Source organism: Giraffa tippelskirchi, chromosome Y (genome assembly GCF_054371585.1).
Source record: "Giraffa tippelskirchi isolate mGirTip1 chromosome Y, T2T-mGirTip1v1.2.pri, whole genome shotgun sequence".
Taxonomy (NCBI): domain Eukaryota; kingdom Metazoa; phylum Chordata; class Mammalia; order Artiodactyla; family Giraffidae; genus Giraffa; species Giraffa tippelskirchi.
Window position 1 is genome coordinate 24010277 of NC_137290.1, and position 16985 is coordinate 24027261.

Consider the following 16985-nt stretch of genomic DNA (forward strand, 5'->3'; position numbering starts at 1 on the left):
GAAGTTAATGGAAGCTCTGATCCTGCTTCTCCCCGAAGCCAGATACTCACAGCACCCTCACGCACTCGGGGACATAGTGAAACACAGCCGTAAGCCAACCCATGGGTCTCCTGGGAAAAAAGCTCCGAGCTCCCCACAGTAACACTGTCTCCTCTCCATCCCCATGTCCTCTTCCATCTCCCTAGCCCCTACAACTTCTCCACTGATGGCTTCCACAGTTCCGCCCGGGAGCCAGGCTATGCCTGGATTCCAGTGTGCACGATGGTGCGGACTGGATGAGAAAGCTGTCCTTCTGCGACCATTGGGTGAAGGAGATGCACAACGCCTACAGGAACAATGTCGGCAGTGAGTGAGCCAGGGAGAGGGCCATCCATGGTGGTTGAAGGGTCTGTCTGCCTGGGCTCCAGGAGCACCCCAAGACCAAGGGAAATTCATCAAGAATGGATGCTGTCACTCATATCCCACCTGCTCGGTGCCAGCTTCCAAGAGGCTTACAAATCCTAGCCCACTCAGTGTCGCCCTCATGACACCCTCTGGGAGAGGATCTCATCATCCCCACTTTGGGTCTGGGGAAGCTGAAGGAGAGATGACTTGTCTTGCCTATCCATGATTTTGCCTCGGGCCCTACCGTGGTGCTCCACATGTGGTCCTTGGACCAGCAGCATCAGGGTCACCTGGAGGTTCCTTGGAAATGCAGACTCTCTGGTCCCCACCTCAAACCTGTCAGATCTGCAGCTCTGGGGTGGGCCTGGCCCTCTACATCTTAAGTGGACTTCCAGGTGATTCTGATGCTTGTTGAAAGTTGAGGACCACGGGGTTTGCCCTGACTACTCTGGCCGTGGTCCCTGAAGCAACCACACGAGTTCTTCTCCTGGGAGCTTGTTAGAAATGTAGACTCCAGGCCCCTCCCAAGGCAACTGAGTCAGATCTGTGTCTTTAACAAGACTCCCCGGTGATTTGTGAAAACACTGGTGTGTAAGCTTGGCTCATTTTGGGATCCCCTGAGGAATTTACCGTTCTGCTGTTTTTGGCCTATCCGCTGCTTGGCATTGGGACTTACTGAGTTCCCTGGAGGATTCTACTGTGTGGACAAGTTATGAAAGCCACCAGCTACCATGTCAGGAGAGCATTGGTTTATCACACTGAACAAGAAACCTGCAGGGTGCCGGAGGCAGGGTTGATTCACCAATGACCCTTGATCACTATTTCTGGAATTCTCTAGGTCTTTGACCTTTACAGGTGAGGCTGCTTCTCCCCCAGGAGGCACATGGGGATGTTTTTGATTATCATGATGTCTCTAAGCAGCTACTGGCTGGTAAAGGGAATACGATTTGTGTATGTGGATAATAAACTGTTCCATCTGCTCCTTGACCCCATTTTCAGAAAGAGTAGAGTCCCAGGAAGATCTTCGGGCCTCTGGCTGGACAGAACCCATTTCTAGTCCCAACGCTGCCACTTTCTTATTCCCCAAGCCTTAGTTTCTAAGTCAGTGAAATGGGGATAAAAATAATTCTGCATCCCTGGTGACTGAAAGGTTTGTTGTTCATGCATACAAAAGGCAGGATTCTGTGCCTGGAGTACAGCAGGTACTCAGTAGCATTTATCACTAGTTCCTTTCAGTTATGCTTCAGAGTCTTTTAGATTCTTCTCTGTTGTCTGCTTTCTGCAGAGAAACCATCAGTTCTTCAGGACAGATTTTCTGTGGTTGCAGCCCTGGCAACCGGGCATGGTTATTGAGCATATCCTCTATGAAAGGCTCTGTTATGAAGACTTTTTGTCCAAGAGTAATAGCTTCTTTTGCTCTTTGCAACATCTCTGTAATGTAAGAATTTCATATAGATAAGTACTCTATTGATTTATTTTGGGCTGTGCTGGGTCTTCATTGCTGCATGAGCTTTTTCTCTAGTTGCAGAGAGCAAGGGGCAACTCTAGAGTTGTGATGCAAGGGCTTCTCGTTGCAAGGGGGTTCTGGTGGCCACGGCTCCATTCTTGGAAAAGAAGGAGCTGCTAAAGTCCTGGATCTGGACCTGTGTGCACCACCCCACAGAGCCTGCCAGCCCCCACCCCACCCAGAGGCCTGGCAAGTGGATTGTTAATGTCACAGAGCTTAATTTGGGGGACATGGTTTGCCACTTCCTGCCTCAGAAACAGATTCTAAGGAAATGCAAAAATGGTTAGGGTCTCAGCAGATGAAACCCATGAGAAGATGGAGGGTCCTGAGAGAAGGGTTCATGAGAGGAAAAGCTGAGAAAGCTTTACATATATCGTTCCAGCCTCCTGGAAGGCTCCTCCCCTTGCCCAGCTCTATGGACTCATCCTTTTCCAGCCTCGGCCTCACTCCAGAGCAAGCATTCCCTCCCAGCTCGCACTCGAACCTTTCAGCTCAGTCAGGCCTGCCTGCACTTCCCTCCCCCAGCTCCCAATATTCCTCCTCCCCTCTTGTCAAGAAAGAGTTACCTTTGTGACATATGGCTTCATCACCGACCCTCCACGTGGAGTGTAAGCTCCATTAGCTGAGCACATACTGTGTGCTGGTCTCTCATGCACAGTCGCTCTGCACGGGCAGTGAGCAGAATATGCAGGCCGTCTCACCCATCACTCAGCTCATGGCCTGTCTACAAGCAGTCAGCACCTAAGTGTAACAAGCGTATCAGTTGACCACCAGATCTTTGGAGAAAAAATAAAGTGGAGAATGGAGAACAGAGCAGGCTCTATGGATAGGCAGGATGGGGGGGTATGTGGTGATCAAGGCCTGCCTGGTTTTGACGTGACAGTAGGTAAAAGGTGGCAGGAGAGGAACTAAGCCTAGACAGCATAAAAGGGATGGAATTTCCGGAGAGGAATCAAGGAGTTCAAAGGTTGGAGCTTCGTGTGGAAAGACAGAGTGCCCTCAGGGATGCACCAAGCAAAGGGCAATGTGGGTACGGGTGGTGTGGTCATGGAGGTGCCTGGGGCCTTTGGAGGCACTTCAACATTTTGTCCAAGCACTTATTTTTAAAGCAGATTTCTTTAACTTTAACAATGAATCGATATAGAGGAACTTTGCTACCTGGCTGTCCTTAACACTGGTGGTTCAGGGGCCCCAATGCAGGTGCACAGGTTTGACGTCTGCTTGGGGAACTGAGTTCCCACATGCCACATGGCATGGCATATATTCAGTTTGGAGGAGACAATATTAATAATAGCTATAAGAATGACCATGGGAAAAACTGAGCACCAAAGAATTGATGCTTTTGAACTGTGGTGCTGGAAAGACTCTTGAGACTCCCTTGGACTGCAAGGAGATCCAACCAGTCCATTTTAAAGGTAATCCATCCGGAATATTCATTGGAAGGACTGATTCTGAAGCTCCAATACCTAGGCCACGTGATTGGAAGTAGTGACTGATTGGAAAGGACTCGGATGCTGGGAAAGATTGAAGGCAGGAAAAGAAGGTGACAACAGAGGATGAGCTGCTGGGATGGCATCACTGACTCGATGGACAAGTGTTTGAGCAAGCTCTGGGAGTTGATGATGGACAGGTAAGCCTACGGCAGGGCGTACTGCATTTCATGGGGTCGCAAAGAATCAGATATGACTAAGCGAGTGAACTGACTGATAGGGGTGATACACCAAGATCTGACCAAATCAGTGGTGTGAATCTAATGAATTAGCACATGTTTCCAGAATTGGTGTACCAGGTCAAGTGCCGGTCTCAGGTGAGCCTATGTGAAGCCCTCTGTTGGGGTGAGAGGGAGAGTCTAGAGACCCTTTTCCAAGTTCAGATCTAATTGAGAAGAATCTCTACCCTGAGCATGCGACAGAGATCAAAAGAAACTTTGCTTCTGTCAGAGTTAGATTGAGAACCTGCTTAGGCTTCTGGTCGTGGGCACCCCACTACATGCACACTCATTCTTACCTGGAGAATGACAGAGAAGTCCATAGAGCTGTTACTGCTATTCACTTGGTTTCTCACGTTAAAGGGGGTTTCCTAGGGTGGTGTAGCAGATGTTTTGAAATGATCATTTACTATCGTGAAGTGAAATACTAATGGATAATAATACCTCCTTAAAACTAAAATGTTCTGTCCCAGGAAATTTTTAAAAAGAAACAAAAAGAAAAACACAACTGTCTTGGAGATCAACATCCAGTACTACAAAGAGAAATAGGGAGTGAACACTTTGTTGGTTCAGTGGTTAAGACTTGACCTTCCAATGCAGGGGGTGCAGCTTCTATCTACATGGAGCTAAGATCCCACATGTCTCAAGAACAAAACATAAAACAAGTGATATGATAACATAAACATAAAAGAAGTGATATGATAACAATTCAGTAAAGAGCTCAAAAATGGTCCACATGTTTTTTTTTAAAGAACTAAGAGTAGGTCATTTATACTCAAGGGTTCCTCAGATGGTGGTAGTGATAAAGAACCCACCTGTTAATGCAGGAGAAATAAGAGACACAGGTTTGATCCCTGGGTCAGGAAGGTCCCCTGAAGGAGGCCATGGCAACCCACTCCAGTATTCTTGCCTGGAGAATCTCAGGGACAAAAGAACCTGGGGTCTATAGCGTCACAAAGAGTTGGACACAACTGAACACACACATGTATTCATACTCACAAGAACGCATGCTCCAGTAGGTCAATGTTTGAGCACTCACACTTGCACCCAGATGTGTCCTCACTGAGGATTCAGCCTGGCAAATGCAGGAGGACACAAGTGTGCAGTCTCAGCCATTCAGAAAGCCATCGAGGCACTGTGGTCATCATGTGATTGCAACAAACTGCAAAGCAACCCATGGTTAGGCTCTGAATAAAACAAAATATAGACTTCTCAGGTTTACACAATAATTGCAGCCCTGGAAAACTTTTATTAAACTCATGGGACAAAGTGCAGATAAGGGTCTCCACTCAGGGTATTATGAATGGTTTTGGACTAACTTAAATATCTGGCAGAACATTTGAGAATCATTCACGTCTAACGTGTATGCCATGAAGCAGGCCCCTGCCCCCATGTGTAGTGCCCCCCCACCCCGTATCAAGACAACAGTAAAAAACCACACCCCTAGAATTTGTCACAGTCACTCCTTCTTCTTCAAGAACTGCTGGTCTAGGGCCGCCCTCTCTTAGTGAGCCAGGAAGAGGTAGAGCTGACAGAGATGCCACTTTATAAACTAAAGTGAAGTGAAGTGGATTCACTCAGTCATATCCGACTCTTTGTGACCCCTTAGGCTATACAGTTCATGGAATTCTCCAAGCCAGAATACTGGAGGGGGTGGCCTTTCCCTTCTCCAGGGGATTTCCTGACCCAGGGACCAAACCCAGGTTTCCTGCATTGCAGACAGTTTCCTTATGAGCTGAGCCACCAGGGAAGCCCAAGAATCCTGGCTTGGGTAGCCTATCCCTTCTTCGGGGGATCTTCCCAACCCAGGAACTGGGGTCTCCTGCCATTGCAGGGTCTCCTCCATTTCTCCTATGGGATTCTTTCCCAGTGTAGTAGCTATAATGATCACCTGAGTTAAATTTGCTCATTCCAATTCATTTTAGCTCCCTGAATCCTAAGACTTTGAGGTTTTCACTTGCTCTCTCCTGCTTGACCCCGTCCACCTTACCTTGATTCATGCACCTAACATTCCAGGTGCCTATGCAATGCCATTCTTTACAGCATCAGATCTCTACTTTCATCTCCAGACACATGCCTAGCTGAGCTGCATTTCTGTTTTGCTCCAACCACTGTGGGATTGCTGAAGCCGTTGTTGCAGCTCGGTAAGGAGGCTGTTCCTACTGGCATCTAGAGAAGGCTCTGCAACAGAGATTTGCTGGATTGTGCCTAGGTTGACAGATTTGGTTAGAGCAGGAGAAACAGGAGACAGGGGCTCAGTTTTCAATTTTGCAAGTTTGAGATGCCTGCTAGATTCCTAGGTGGGGAGGACATGAGGGCAGGTGGAGGCTTGAATTGGGCCAGGTCAGGACAGAACATGTAATTCTGAGAATATGGATTTATTCATGGGGTTGGATTCAAAGCAGTAGGTCTCATAACTTAGGGGAGGTGGGGAGTGAGGGATGCTGCTGGCAAGTGATTGTTGAGCAGGGGTGCTGCTAAATTTTCTGCAGTGCACAGAACATTCTCCATGACATAGAATTATCCAGCTGCAATGGCAGTAGTGCTAATGTTCAGAGACCCTGACCCAGAGCATAAAGAAAGAGTGAGAGGCCTGAGCCACTTGCCCATGTTATTGTTGTTTAGTTGTTCAGTCCTGTCTGACTCTTTGCAGCCCCATGGACTGTAGCCCCCAGGCTCCTCTGCCCATGGGACTTTCCAGGCAAGAATACTGGAGTGGGGTGTCATTTCCTTAGAAATATAAATATAAAAATATACATTAAAATATATAGTAACCTTCAAGGTAAGGCCCCATTGCACAGAGAAATAAAGTTACCTACCCAGGATCATGCATGATTTGTGGTTGAAATTGGCCTTTAGACTTGGGTCTGTCTGCCATGTAGCTTGTGTTTTCAACTAAGACCAATGAACTGCAATGTTGCAGGACAGGGCATCTCTTCACTTTCATGGGTCCTCACCACTTAGTGTTGTAGGGTTCGTTGTCCCAGAGGTAGGAATCAAGGCTTAGGTGAGGATTTTTATGGGAGTGGAATGAAGCACAAAGTGCTTTCTTCAAGAAAGCAGCTCCCACCCATCGAAATAGTTCTATCCAATCCTGAGTTTTGAAGAAAAAGGGCGATCCTCCCACCTGAAAACTTTCCTCTTTTTTATTCTTCCACTGTCAATATCACCAGCCTCCTTGCTTTTCTCTGCAGAAAGCAAGACTTTGGAAGCCAGGCTTTCTTTGAGGGCATGGATGCAGGGCCGGGTACCCCGGATTTCCAGATGTTGTCTTGAATTTTTTTTTTTCTTCTTACAGAGTGAATGAGATGAGGAAGATCTCTGATTTACTGATTGATAAGAGCATCTGCCAGGATGTCCTGTCTAAAAATACTATTCCTGTGAAGGAGCCATTATCTGGTGCCTCCTGAAAGACCATTCTTTACAGTCTGCCTATGTCTTCTGAATAAAGGAGTTTTTACCTTTTTTTAACTTAAAAAGAAGTGCTTATATTTTTGTTGTAAAACTTTGTTGTAGGTGGGGCATGACTCATGGCATGCAAAATCTTAGTTCCCTGACCAGAGATGGAACCTGTGCCCCCTGTAGTGAAAGCATGGTCTTAACCACTGACTGCCAAGGAAGTGCCCTTAAAGCATTTTGTTTGGATGGCTGTTCCTCTTATGGCTGGAGACATAGGTAGTGGGATTTTAGTCCATCATGTATCTAAGCTGGCTTGTCTTCTTTCAGGACACCACAGGGATGAGTTGGGCGTTGGTTAGTGTGTTTTGATTTTTGCAGAATCGCATAGTTGAAGAAAAAGAAATGTTTTTATTTACATAATGAATGCACATGGGAGCAAACAAAGTACGATCCCATTATGGCCCGCCTGGCTCTTCTGTCCATGGAATTCTTTTTTATTTTTTGTAATAAATTTATTTATTTTAGTTGGGGTACTTACTTTACAATATTGTAGTGGTTTTTGCCATACATTGACATGAATCAGCCATGGGTCCACTTGTGTTCCCCATCTTGAACCCCCCTCCCACCTCCCTCCCCATCCTACCCCTCTGGGTCATCCCATTGCCCAAACCCTGAGCCTTTGTCTCATGCATCGAACCTGGGTTGGTGTTCTGTTTCACATATGATAATAAACATGTTTCAATGCTGTTCTCTCAGAACGTCCCACCCTCACCTTCTCCCTCAGAGTCCATAAGACTGTTCTATGCATCAGTGTCTCTTATTCTGTCTCGCATATAGCGTTTCGTTACCATCTTTGAAATTCCATATATATGCATTAGTATACTGTATTGGTGTTTTTCTTTCTGGCTTACTCCACTCTGTATAATGGGCTCCAGGTTCATCCATCTCAATAGAACTGATTCAAATGTATTCTTTTTAATGGCTGAGTAATATTCCCTTGTGTATACGTACCACAGCTTCCTTATCCATTTGTCTGCTGATGGACATCTAGGTTGCTTCCATGTCCTAGCTATTGTAAACAGTGCTGCGATGAACATTGGGGTATATGCGTCTCTTTCAATTCTGGTTTCTTCGGTGTGTATGCCCAGCAGTGGAATTCTTAAGGTAAGAATACTGGAGTGGGTTGTCCCCCCTTACGCAAGTCAAAGTACAGAAAGATGATTAATGAAAATCCAGTCTATACCTGCAACTTATGATCACTGTTCCTCTTTATCAACCTCCTCACCCACCAAAAAAAAAAAAAGTGTGACCAGTGTTGGCCCCTTTTTTTTTTGTCCATCCTCGGTCCCTGTTGTCTCTATTTAGTCTCCTTGGGTAGCTCTTTTAAACCTCAGTCTGGGTGATCTGGTCCCAATCTTACAATGTCTAGACACTTTTGAAGCAGGAAGTCCAGGGGAGGGCTGCACTGTGTGTCTCATATGGGATCTTAGTTCCCCAGGGATCAAACCTGTGCTTCTTGAGTTGGAAGATGAAGTCATAAACACTGGACCACCAGGGAATCCCCTGGACCCCTTTTTATTGTCCCAACTGGAATGTGAGTGCTACTGCCATCTAGTGCGTGGAGGTCAGCAATTCTGTCAAACATTTTGCAGTGTCAGAATCGCTCCAGGCCCTCTACCCCGACCCCACTAGGCCCAAATGTCCACACTGAGAAACACAAGAACACACATATTAGTATCTGCATTTCCTTTCCTCCTTTCCCCCCCTTCCTTCCTTCCTTTCTTCCTTCCTCTCTTTCTTTCTTCCTTCCTTCCTTCCTTTTTCTTCCTTCCTTCCTTCCTTTCTTTCTTTCTTTCTTTCTTTCTTTCTTTCTTTTAACCCCTGGTTTGCATTTATAGCCTAAGCTGTCTTCCTATCGGCTGAGAAGTTCAAATGTTGACAGCCAGGGTGAATTCTGCAAGTATTCCCCATGTAGAAGGGCAGAGGTAGAAGGTGTCCTGATAAGCTACTAGGAGCTAAATGAGAAAGAGAAGCTCATCTTTTCTCTCTGTGGAAGATGGTTGAGTCCATACACAGTTGAAAGTTTGAGAGACTTAACTCCTAAAGGTCCACTCCCAGGGAGCCTAGAGCAGTCCACTCCCTGGCTTTGGGTGGTTTCTCCTTAGAATGCACATTACAATAGCTCCTTGACCTCATGTTTTGTGAAAAGAAGTGCTTTATTTTTCATTGTTCTTGATTATGAATATTCAGTTTTTAGGCTAAAATTAAGAGATTGCACTTACTCTAGATACACCCGGGGAGGCAACATGCCCTTTAGGCTTCCCATGTGGCTTTGTGGGAAAGAATCCTCCTCCAGTGCAGGAGACGTGGGTTCGATGCCTGGGTCAAGAGCATCCCCTGAAGAAGGAAATGGCTATCCATTCCAAAATTCCAGCCTGGGAAATCTCATGGACAGAGAAGCCTGTTGGACTGCAGTCCATGTGGTTGCAAAGAATCTGACATGACTGAGCACACACACACAAACAAAAGCAAAAATAAACAAACAAAATTCAGTGCAGACACACACAGGTACACACGCATGCTCAACCCTGAGTATTTTGGTGATGTGTAGATCTGTTTGTATGAACCCCAAAGATTCATACAAGGTACACAAGGATTAAGGCAAATCATGCAGCATTTTCTGTACTCATGGACAGCATTGGTCCAAAACAGGGGCTTAAGGCCTTACCTGCCAATTGTAAACACCTAAGGAACCTTTATATGGCCAGTGCTCGGGCCTTCCCTCATGCCGCTGAATTCAGTGTTTGGGGCTGGGGACAAGTAGTCAGGCTTATTTTTCTAAACTCTGGACTGGAGCAATGCCAGTGTTAAGCCAAGTTTAGCAGTCAGCAGCTGGCACAGTTTCCAGCCTGTGAACAGAATCTGGCCCCCAACTGGTTTCTGTAAATGAAGTTTTATTGGAACGCAGCCACCTGCATGTAACACAATATTTTATGGCACTTTTGGAGTAGAGCCTGTACTCCTGCAGAGATTCATTTACTCTGTGGCTTGTTATGGAAAATATTGGGTGACCCCTGACTGATATGATTAGTTGTGTTTTTCGGTAAGAGCTGTGTGGAATCTGTTAACCACATAGGAATGTTGTAGAGAACAAGATGTCCTCCCGTAACATGGGCAACACCGCCATCCCCAGCTACTCCGCTTCATGGGAAGAATTTTTGTGAGATACTTCTTTTCCAACTTTATGCATGAAAAGGCTGCCTGTGTTTTCCCTCTGGAATGCAGGGGTTCCTCATTTCTGAGAGCAGAAACGATGAAATGGGCCTCCTGTCTTTCCCCTTTTACTCTCATGTTCTCAGTTCAACTGTTGAAGTCCTAATCATACTGCTGTTTAGTTGGAACTTCCTCTTTTCTATGTTCATCAGTCCTCCTCCTCCTTTTTTTTGGGGGGGTGCACTTTTATCCCTCTTTCATGCTGCCTGTTCAGTTTGTAAGAGGCCTTTCCAGTAAAATTGAATGCACATTTTTCCCCCTCTAAAGTAGCTGCACATTCAGCCATTCTCCTTGCAAGCATCTTCAGCCCTGGTCCTGAGAGTGTCTCTGAAGGGCCCCAGATCATCAGGTACACACACACCAGACAAACACATGAATGCACACGTGCACACTCGGGTCAGAATTTTTAGAGCTATTTCTTTAATGACAAGATTGCTGTCCCAGTTTGCTTTGAAAGCTCACTTTTGGATTCTCGCTGGTGGCCAACCCCAAGTGTTTCCTTGGGACAGGGCCCTTCCTAATCTTGCCTCATTATGGTAATAAATGAAGTTGGAGCGATTTGTGGCTCCAGTCTCCTATGAGTGGGTTGGGTGGGGATTTGGGGTGACTACCTGTGGCCCCTTAAAATGGTAAGTCTCTGGTGTGTGGTATTAGGAGCAACCCCCCCCACAATTCTTGGGTGCAGGGCAGCATGCAAGGGTCATGTTAAGAGGGAGAATGAAGGCTTTGGAGGAGCCCTGCATTCCAGCATTCAGTCTGTACCTTGGTCTTTCTACCAGGTTGGTGGATGGAGCTGACGTTCCGGGTAGGGGTAGCAAAGAGATGGGAGAAGTCAGTAGTGAGCTCACAGCCAGTGGAACTAGCTCAGAGGTGGCTCATCTTTGTTCCTGAGGGATCCTTGAGGGAGCCTACATCCTTTCTGACCTGCTTTCAGGGAACAGTCAGAGGAACTTGGCACCCCTTATCAGAGCCTAAGTGCATTCGGGTCTATCGGAGGTGATGTCAGGGTGAAAGACAATGTTTCCTGTCTGCATAGTCTCTCACTGTTTTCTGGGCCTTTGCTGCTTCCACCGTTTTGTCCCTTTGCTACGTTTTGGGGGTCACTAGAGGCAGCAGCTGAGGAAGAGGGGAAGGAATTCAAGAAATGCAAGCTCATGGATCCTTGGGAATCTGGGCCAGCTTGGTCAAACAAAGACCCACAGCAGACATGGGGGTTGGGTTGGTGGTAGGGACAGGCAGGAACTTTGGATCTGAGTCATTAAGTAGAGGCATTTTCCCACAGTCAGTGTGAGGAGGAGTTGGCACCCTACCTGAGCAATAAGACACATGTTCATGTCCAAGACGAATTAGTCCCCATTCCTCAGATAGATGCAAGGAGCCAAAAGGAGGTACAGCACACCACCTGGAGTATATGTCTGTCTTCTATTTTCCCATTCTCTAAATATTTATTTGGCTAGGCAGGGTCTTATTTGTGAGGCACGGGATCTTTGACCTTCCTTGGTGGCATGTGAACCCTTAGTTGTGGCATGTGGAATCTAGTTCCCTGACTAGAGATCAAACCTGAGCTCCCCGCATTTGGAATATGGAGTCTTAACGTCTGTACCTGCAGATACCAAGGACATTCCTATTTTCCCTTTCTTTCTAACGTGAGCTTGAGACTAGGTTGATGAAGAATGAAGTCTCTGGGTAAATGAGGAGCTGGGCTCCCCATCTTTATCAAAGAATTGATGCTTTTGAACTGTGTTGTTGGAGAAGACTCTTGAGAGTCCCTTGGATTGCAAAGAGATCCAGCCAGTCCATCCTAAAGGCAATCAGTCCTGAGTGTTCATTGGAAGGACTGATGTTGAAGCTGAAACTCCAAGACTTCGGCCACCTGACGCAAAGAGCCGAATCATTTGAAAAGACCCTGATACTTGGAAGGATTTGTGGGCAAAGAGTTGGGCATGTCTGAGCAACTGAATTGATTACAGTATCATCAGGAATTCTGTGTGCATACAAAACTGGAAATAAAAATCAAGGTTAATGATGAAGCAACTCTCCATAGCCAGAAATAGCAAATGGGATTCACAGAAATACATAGAGCAGAGATATAGAGGTGTCTGGGAGCAGAAAATGGAGAATCAAAGTGGGATACAGAAGTCAACTCAGGATTAAAAAACATAAATTAAAACAGATCCTAAAGGTTAGATTCCTAAGGTTATATCATTCATAGCAAATTTTAAAAACAAATTAAGAACCTAGAAAGAGGGGAGACTCCCAGATCACAGTTGTTTTCTACCTTACTATATATGAGATATATATATATATATATATATATATATATATATATATATATATATATATATGAAATATGTTAATAAATAGGTTTGCTTAGTATTATTAGTATTATTAGTATTAGAAAGGCAATCATTCATTTCAGTTCACTTCAGTTATCCAGTCATTTGTGACCCCACGGACTGCAGTATGCTAGGCCTTCCTGTGTCTCACCAATTCCTGGAGAGTACTCAAATTCATGTCCATTGAGTCGGTGATGCCATCCAACCATCTCTTCCTCTTTCGTCCCCTTCTCCTCTCACCTTCAATCTTTCCCAGCATGAGGGTCTTTTCAAATGAGTCAGCTCTTTGCATTACATGGACAAAATATAGAAATGAAAGTTAAGGAAATAATAATGAACACAAATTTGAAAAATGATAATAAGCATAATTTAAAGAGAGGTCTAGGTATTTCCTTTGAGTTGTTTGTTATGTGGTGCAGTTCAGTGTCAGATAGTCACTTGTTCCAGATTCTGCTTGTCATGATTGGCTACGATTGACCCTCAACTGAACAATCTCCATATTAGCTGCTGAATTTTAATCTGTTGCACATGTCACTTCTGGGGTATTTTACCCTTCTTTGCTTAATTTCACTTCCTTTGTTTGCAAGTCAATTCTGTGTTGATTTTCCACCCTGAGGTGAGGGAGCAGCGACCCCTCATTCAAGCTCACATGCTCAGTGGTTTGGTGGTGAGAATGGGAACATTGAAAACAATTATCACTGAGATATCTGTGGATTTTTGAATGGATGGACCACAGTGGGCTTACCATTTCCAAAGGTGTCATGTAATTTCTTGATCCACTCTGCTCAGGTACCTGGCTGTTCCACAGGGCCACTGAACCAAATGAGCCCTGCATTTCATACATTTCCCAGGTCTAAGCAACTCAGTTTCTCAGGTTTTCTGCAAGGCAACTGATTTTGTTTGTCTATGTGCTTTGTCCCCTGACAAGGTCCATGAGGAACAAGTGAGTGGGTGGGGAGCAAGGCACTGTCTCAGATGGGCTATACATCTTACTCACCTGTATGGCCCCAGGCACTCTCTTTGCTGGCTGTGCCAAAAAGGCACGGTTGCAGGTGTGCCACTTGTCTCCAGAACGGAGCTGGTCTCAGGCTGTGAGGCTGCTGGCCAATGTGAACTGTCCATGAACCCAGGAAGACACGGTGAACAATTGGCAGCCTGTTCAGAGCTTGGTGGGAGATGTCGTCTCTGTGGCTGAGATATGAGCAGCCCCTTGGCTTCTGCCTCTTGCTGTCACACACATTGCACTCTGCCTCCCTGGTGAAAAGGTCATAAAAGGTGGCTGACGTGGTCTCCTTTTGTATTTTCCAGTGTGCAAATGTTTGTTTTGTGAGCATGACAGCATTCACTATGTGGCCTTATAGCCTATTTGGAAGAAAGTTGTTGTTGTTGTTTTTGTTGTTTTTGCATAAATTTTATCTTTAGTTTCCCCACAGTTTAGGTTGCTCTGCCACCTTTGCTCTGTCAAATTGTCCTCAGGACATTAAAGGCTGGCCTTTACCGTAAGGCAGATGATACAGTCTGGGCCTACCTTTTAAGACCCATTAAATGATCGTGTACAGGAGTTTCTGAGTCATTTCTTTGTGGATAATTGCATTTAAGGGTATAGTCTGTGTTTTTGTTTTTGTTTTGTTCTCCCCAGTTAGGCTGCCCTCTGTGATCACAAGCTCCCCATTGACACGGATGTGAGAGGGTTTCCTATTGTGTGCAAGCTTCTCCTCCTTTACGACTCCTTCTACAAAACGGGAATCCATCCCCAGATTAATTTATCTCTGTTTATGTTTCTTATACTTTGTCCTTCCACCTCTTGGAGACTGGTTTGCCTTTATGGATATCTAGGTGGTGAAATTCCAGTTGGGCTATTTCAAATCCTGAAAGATGATACTGTGAAAGTGCTGCACTCAATATGCCTGCAAATTTGGAAAACTCAGCAGCAGCCACAGGACTGGAAAAGGTCAGTTTTATCCCAATCCCAAGGAAAGGCAATGCCAAAGACTGCACAATCTACCGCACAATTGCACCCATCTCATGCTAGTAAAGTAATGCTCAAAATTCTCCAAGCCAGGCTTCAGCAATACATGAACCATAAACTTCTAGATGTTCAAGCTGGTTTTAGAAAAGCCAAAGGAACCAGAGATCAAATTACCAACATCTGGTGGATCATCAAAAAAAGCAAGAGAGTTCCAGAAACAAACAAACAAACAAACAAACAAAAACCCCATCTATTTCTACTTTATTGACTATGCCAAAGCCTTTGACTGTATGGGTCACAGTAAACTGTGGAAATTTCTAAAAGAGATGGGCATACCAGACCACCTGACCTGGCTCTTGAGAAACCTGTATGCAGGTCAGGAAGCAGCAGTTAGAACTGGACATGGAACAACAGACTGGTTCCAAATAGGGAAAGGAATAATTCAAGGCTGTATATTGGCCCTGCTTATAAAACTTACATGCAGAGTACATCATGAGAAACGCTGGACTCTCACGAAGCACAAGCTGGAAACAAGACTACCAGGAGAATTATCAATAACAACAGATACGCAGATGACACCACCATTATGGCAGAAAGTGAAGACCTAAAGTGCCTCCAGATGAAAGTGAGAGAGAAGAGTGAAAAAGTTGGCTTAAAGCTCAACATTCAGAAAAAACTAAGATCATGGCAACTGGTTCTATCAGTTCATGGCAAATAGATGGGGAAACAGTGTCAGACATTGTATTTTGGGGCTCCAAAATTACTGCAGATTGTGGTTGGAGCCATGAAATGAAAAGACACTTACTCCTTGGAAGGAAAGTTATGACCAACCTAGATAGCGTATTACAGAGTACAAGGGGCTGGTGCACCAGGATGATGCGGAGGGATGGGATGGTGAGGGAGGAGCGAAGGGGATTCTGGAAGGGGAACACATGCACATCCACGGTGAATACATGTCAATGTATGGCAAAACAAATACAATATCGAAAAGTTAAAAAATAGATAAATAAACTAATTTTAAAAAAATAAAATAAAATAAAAATCAGGGAAATTACTTTGCCAGCAAAGTCCATCCAGTCAATGCCATGATTTTTCCAGTAGTCATGTATGGATGTGAGAGCTGGACTGTGAAGTAAGCTGAGCACCAGAGACTTGATGTTTTTAAACTATGTTCTTGGAGAAGACTCTTGAAAGTCCCTTGGACTGCAAGGAGAACAAACCAGTCCATCCTAAAGGGGATCAGCCCTGGGTGTTCGTTGGAAGGACTGATGCTGAAGCTGAAACTCCAATACTTTGGCCGCCACTTGCGAAGAACTGACTTATTGGAAAAGACCCTAATGCTGGGAAGGATTGTGGGCAGGAGGAGAAGGGGACGACAGAGGACAAAATGGCTGGATGGCATCACTGACTCAATAGACATGAGTTTGGGTAAACTCTGGGAGTTGTTGATGGACAAGGAGGCCTGGCATGCTGTGGTTCATGCGGTCGCAAAGAGTCGGACACAACTGAGCAACTGAAATGAACTGAACTGAACTGAGTTGAAGAGCCAGGCAACAGAGTATACAAGTTGTTTTATGGAAGTTGTTCCATGTGCCAATGATCCTTAGATATATTTATGTGGAAAGAATTGGTTTCTGACCTCTATTCCTCTGACATTTTGAGACCCAAATGACACCCTTGGAAGGGCTATTTTATGAACTGAAACACTGTTGTTGTTCAGTCACTAAACTTTGTTTGACTCTTCATGTCCTCTTGGACTACAGCACACCAAGACTCTGTATCTCATCTTCTCCCAGAGTCTTCCTGAGATCGAATCCTTTGAATCAGTGGTGCTATCCAAAATTTTCATCCTCTCTTATCCACTGCTCCTTCTTCTGCCATCATTTCCTAAGGATCGGTATTTTTTCTAATAATCCAGCTCTTCATGTGGTCAAAGCATTAGCTTCATCTTCAACATCAGTCCTTCCATTAAATCATCAGGGTTAATTTACTTTAGGATCGACACATTTGATCTCTCTGCCATCCAAGAGAATTTCACAAACCCTTCCCAGTAGAGCAGTTCAAAAGCTTCAATATTTTGTTGTTCTGACATCAGTACACCCCTACTGGAAAGACCATAGATGAGACACTACGGGCCTCTATTGGCCAAATCATGTCTTTGCTTTTTAACACAATTTGCTGATCTGTCATAGCTTTTCTACTGAGAAGAAATTGTCTTCTAAATGTGAGGCTGTTTTCATGATTTGCATAAATTTAGAACCACAAAAGAAGAACCCTGTCACTGCTTCTGTCTTTTCCCCTTAGATTTGTCATGAACTGTGGGGCCAGATGCCGTGATCTTAGTTTCCGCCATACTGAGAATTCAAATGTACTGTTTAACAGATAGTTCCCTATCAACATTGATATTTT

At 45.0% G+C, this 16985-nt stretch overlaps 1 non-coding gene across 1 annotated transcript; it reads left to right on the plus strand.

The window, feature by feature from the left end:
- The first annotated feature begins 7241 nt into the window (after positions 1–7241).
- LOC145537864 (small nucleolar RNA SNORA79) lies at positions 7242–7388 on the plus strand. The gene has a single exon (XR_014076461.1). It is a non-coding gene; the product is annotated as a small nucleolar RNA SNORA79 (small nucleolar RNA).
- The last annotated feature ends 9597 nt before the right edge of the window (positions 7389–16985 follow it).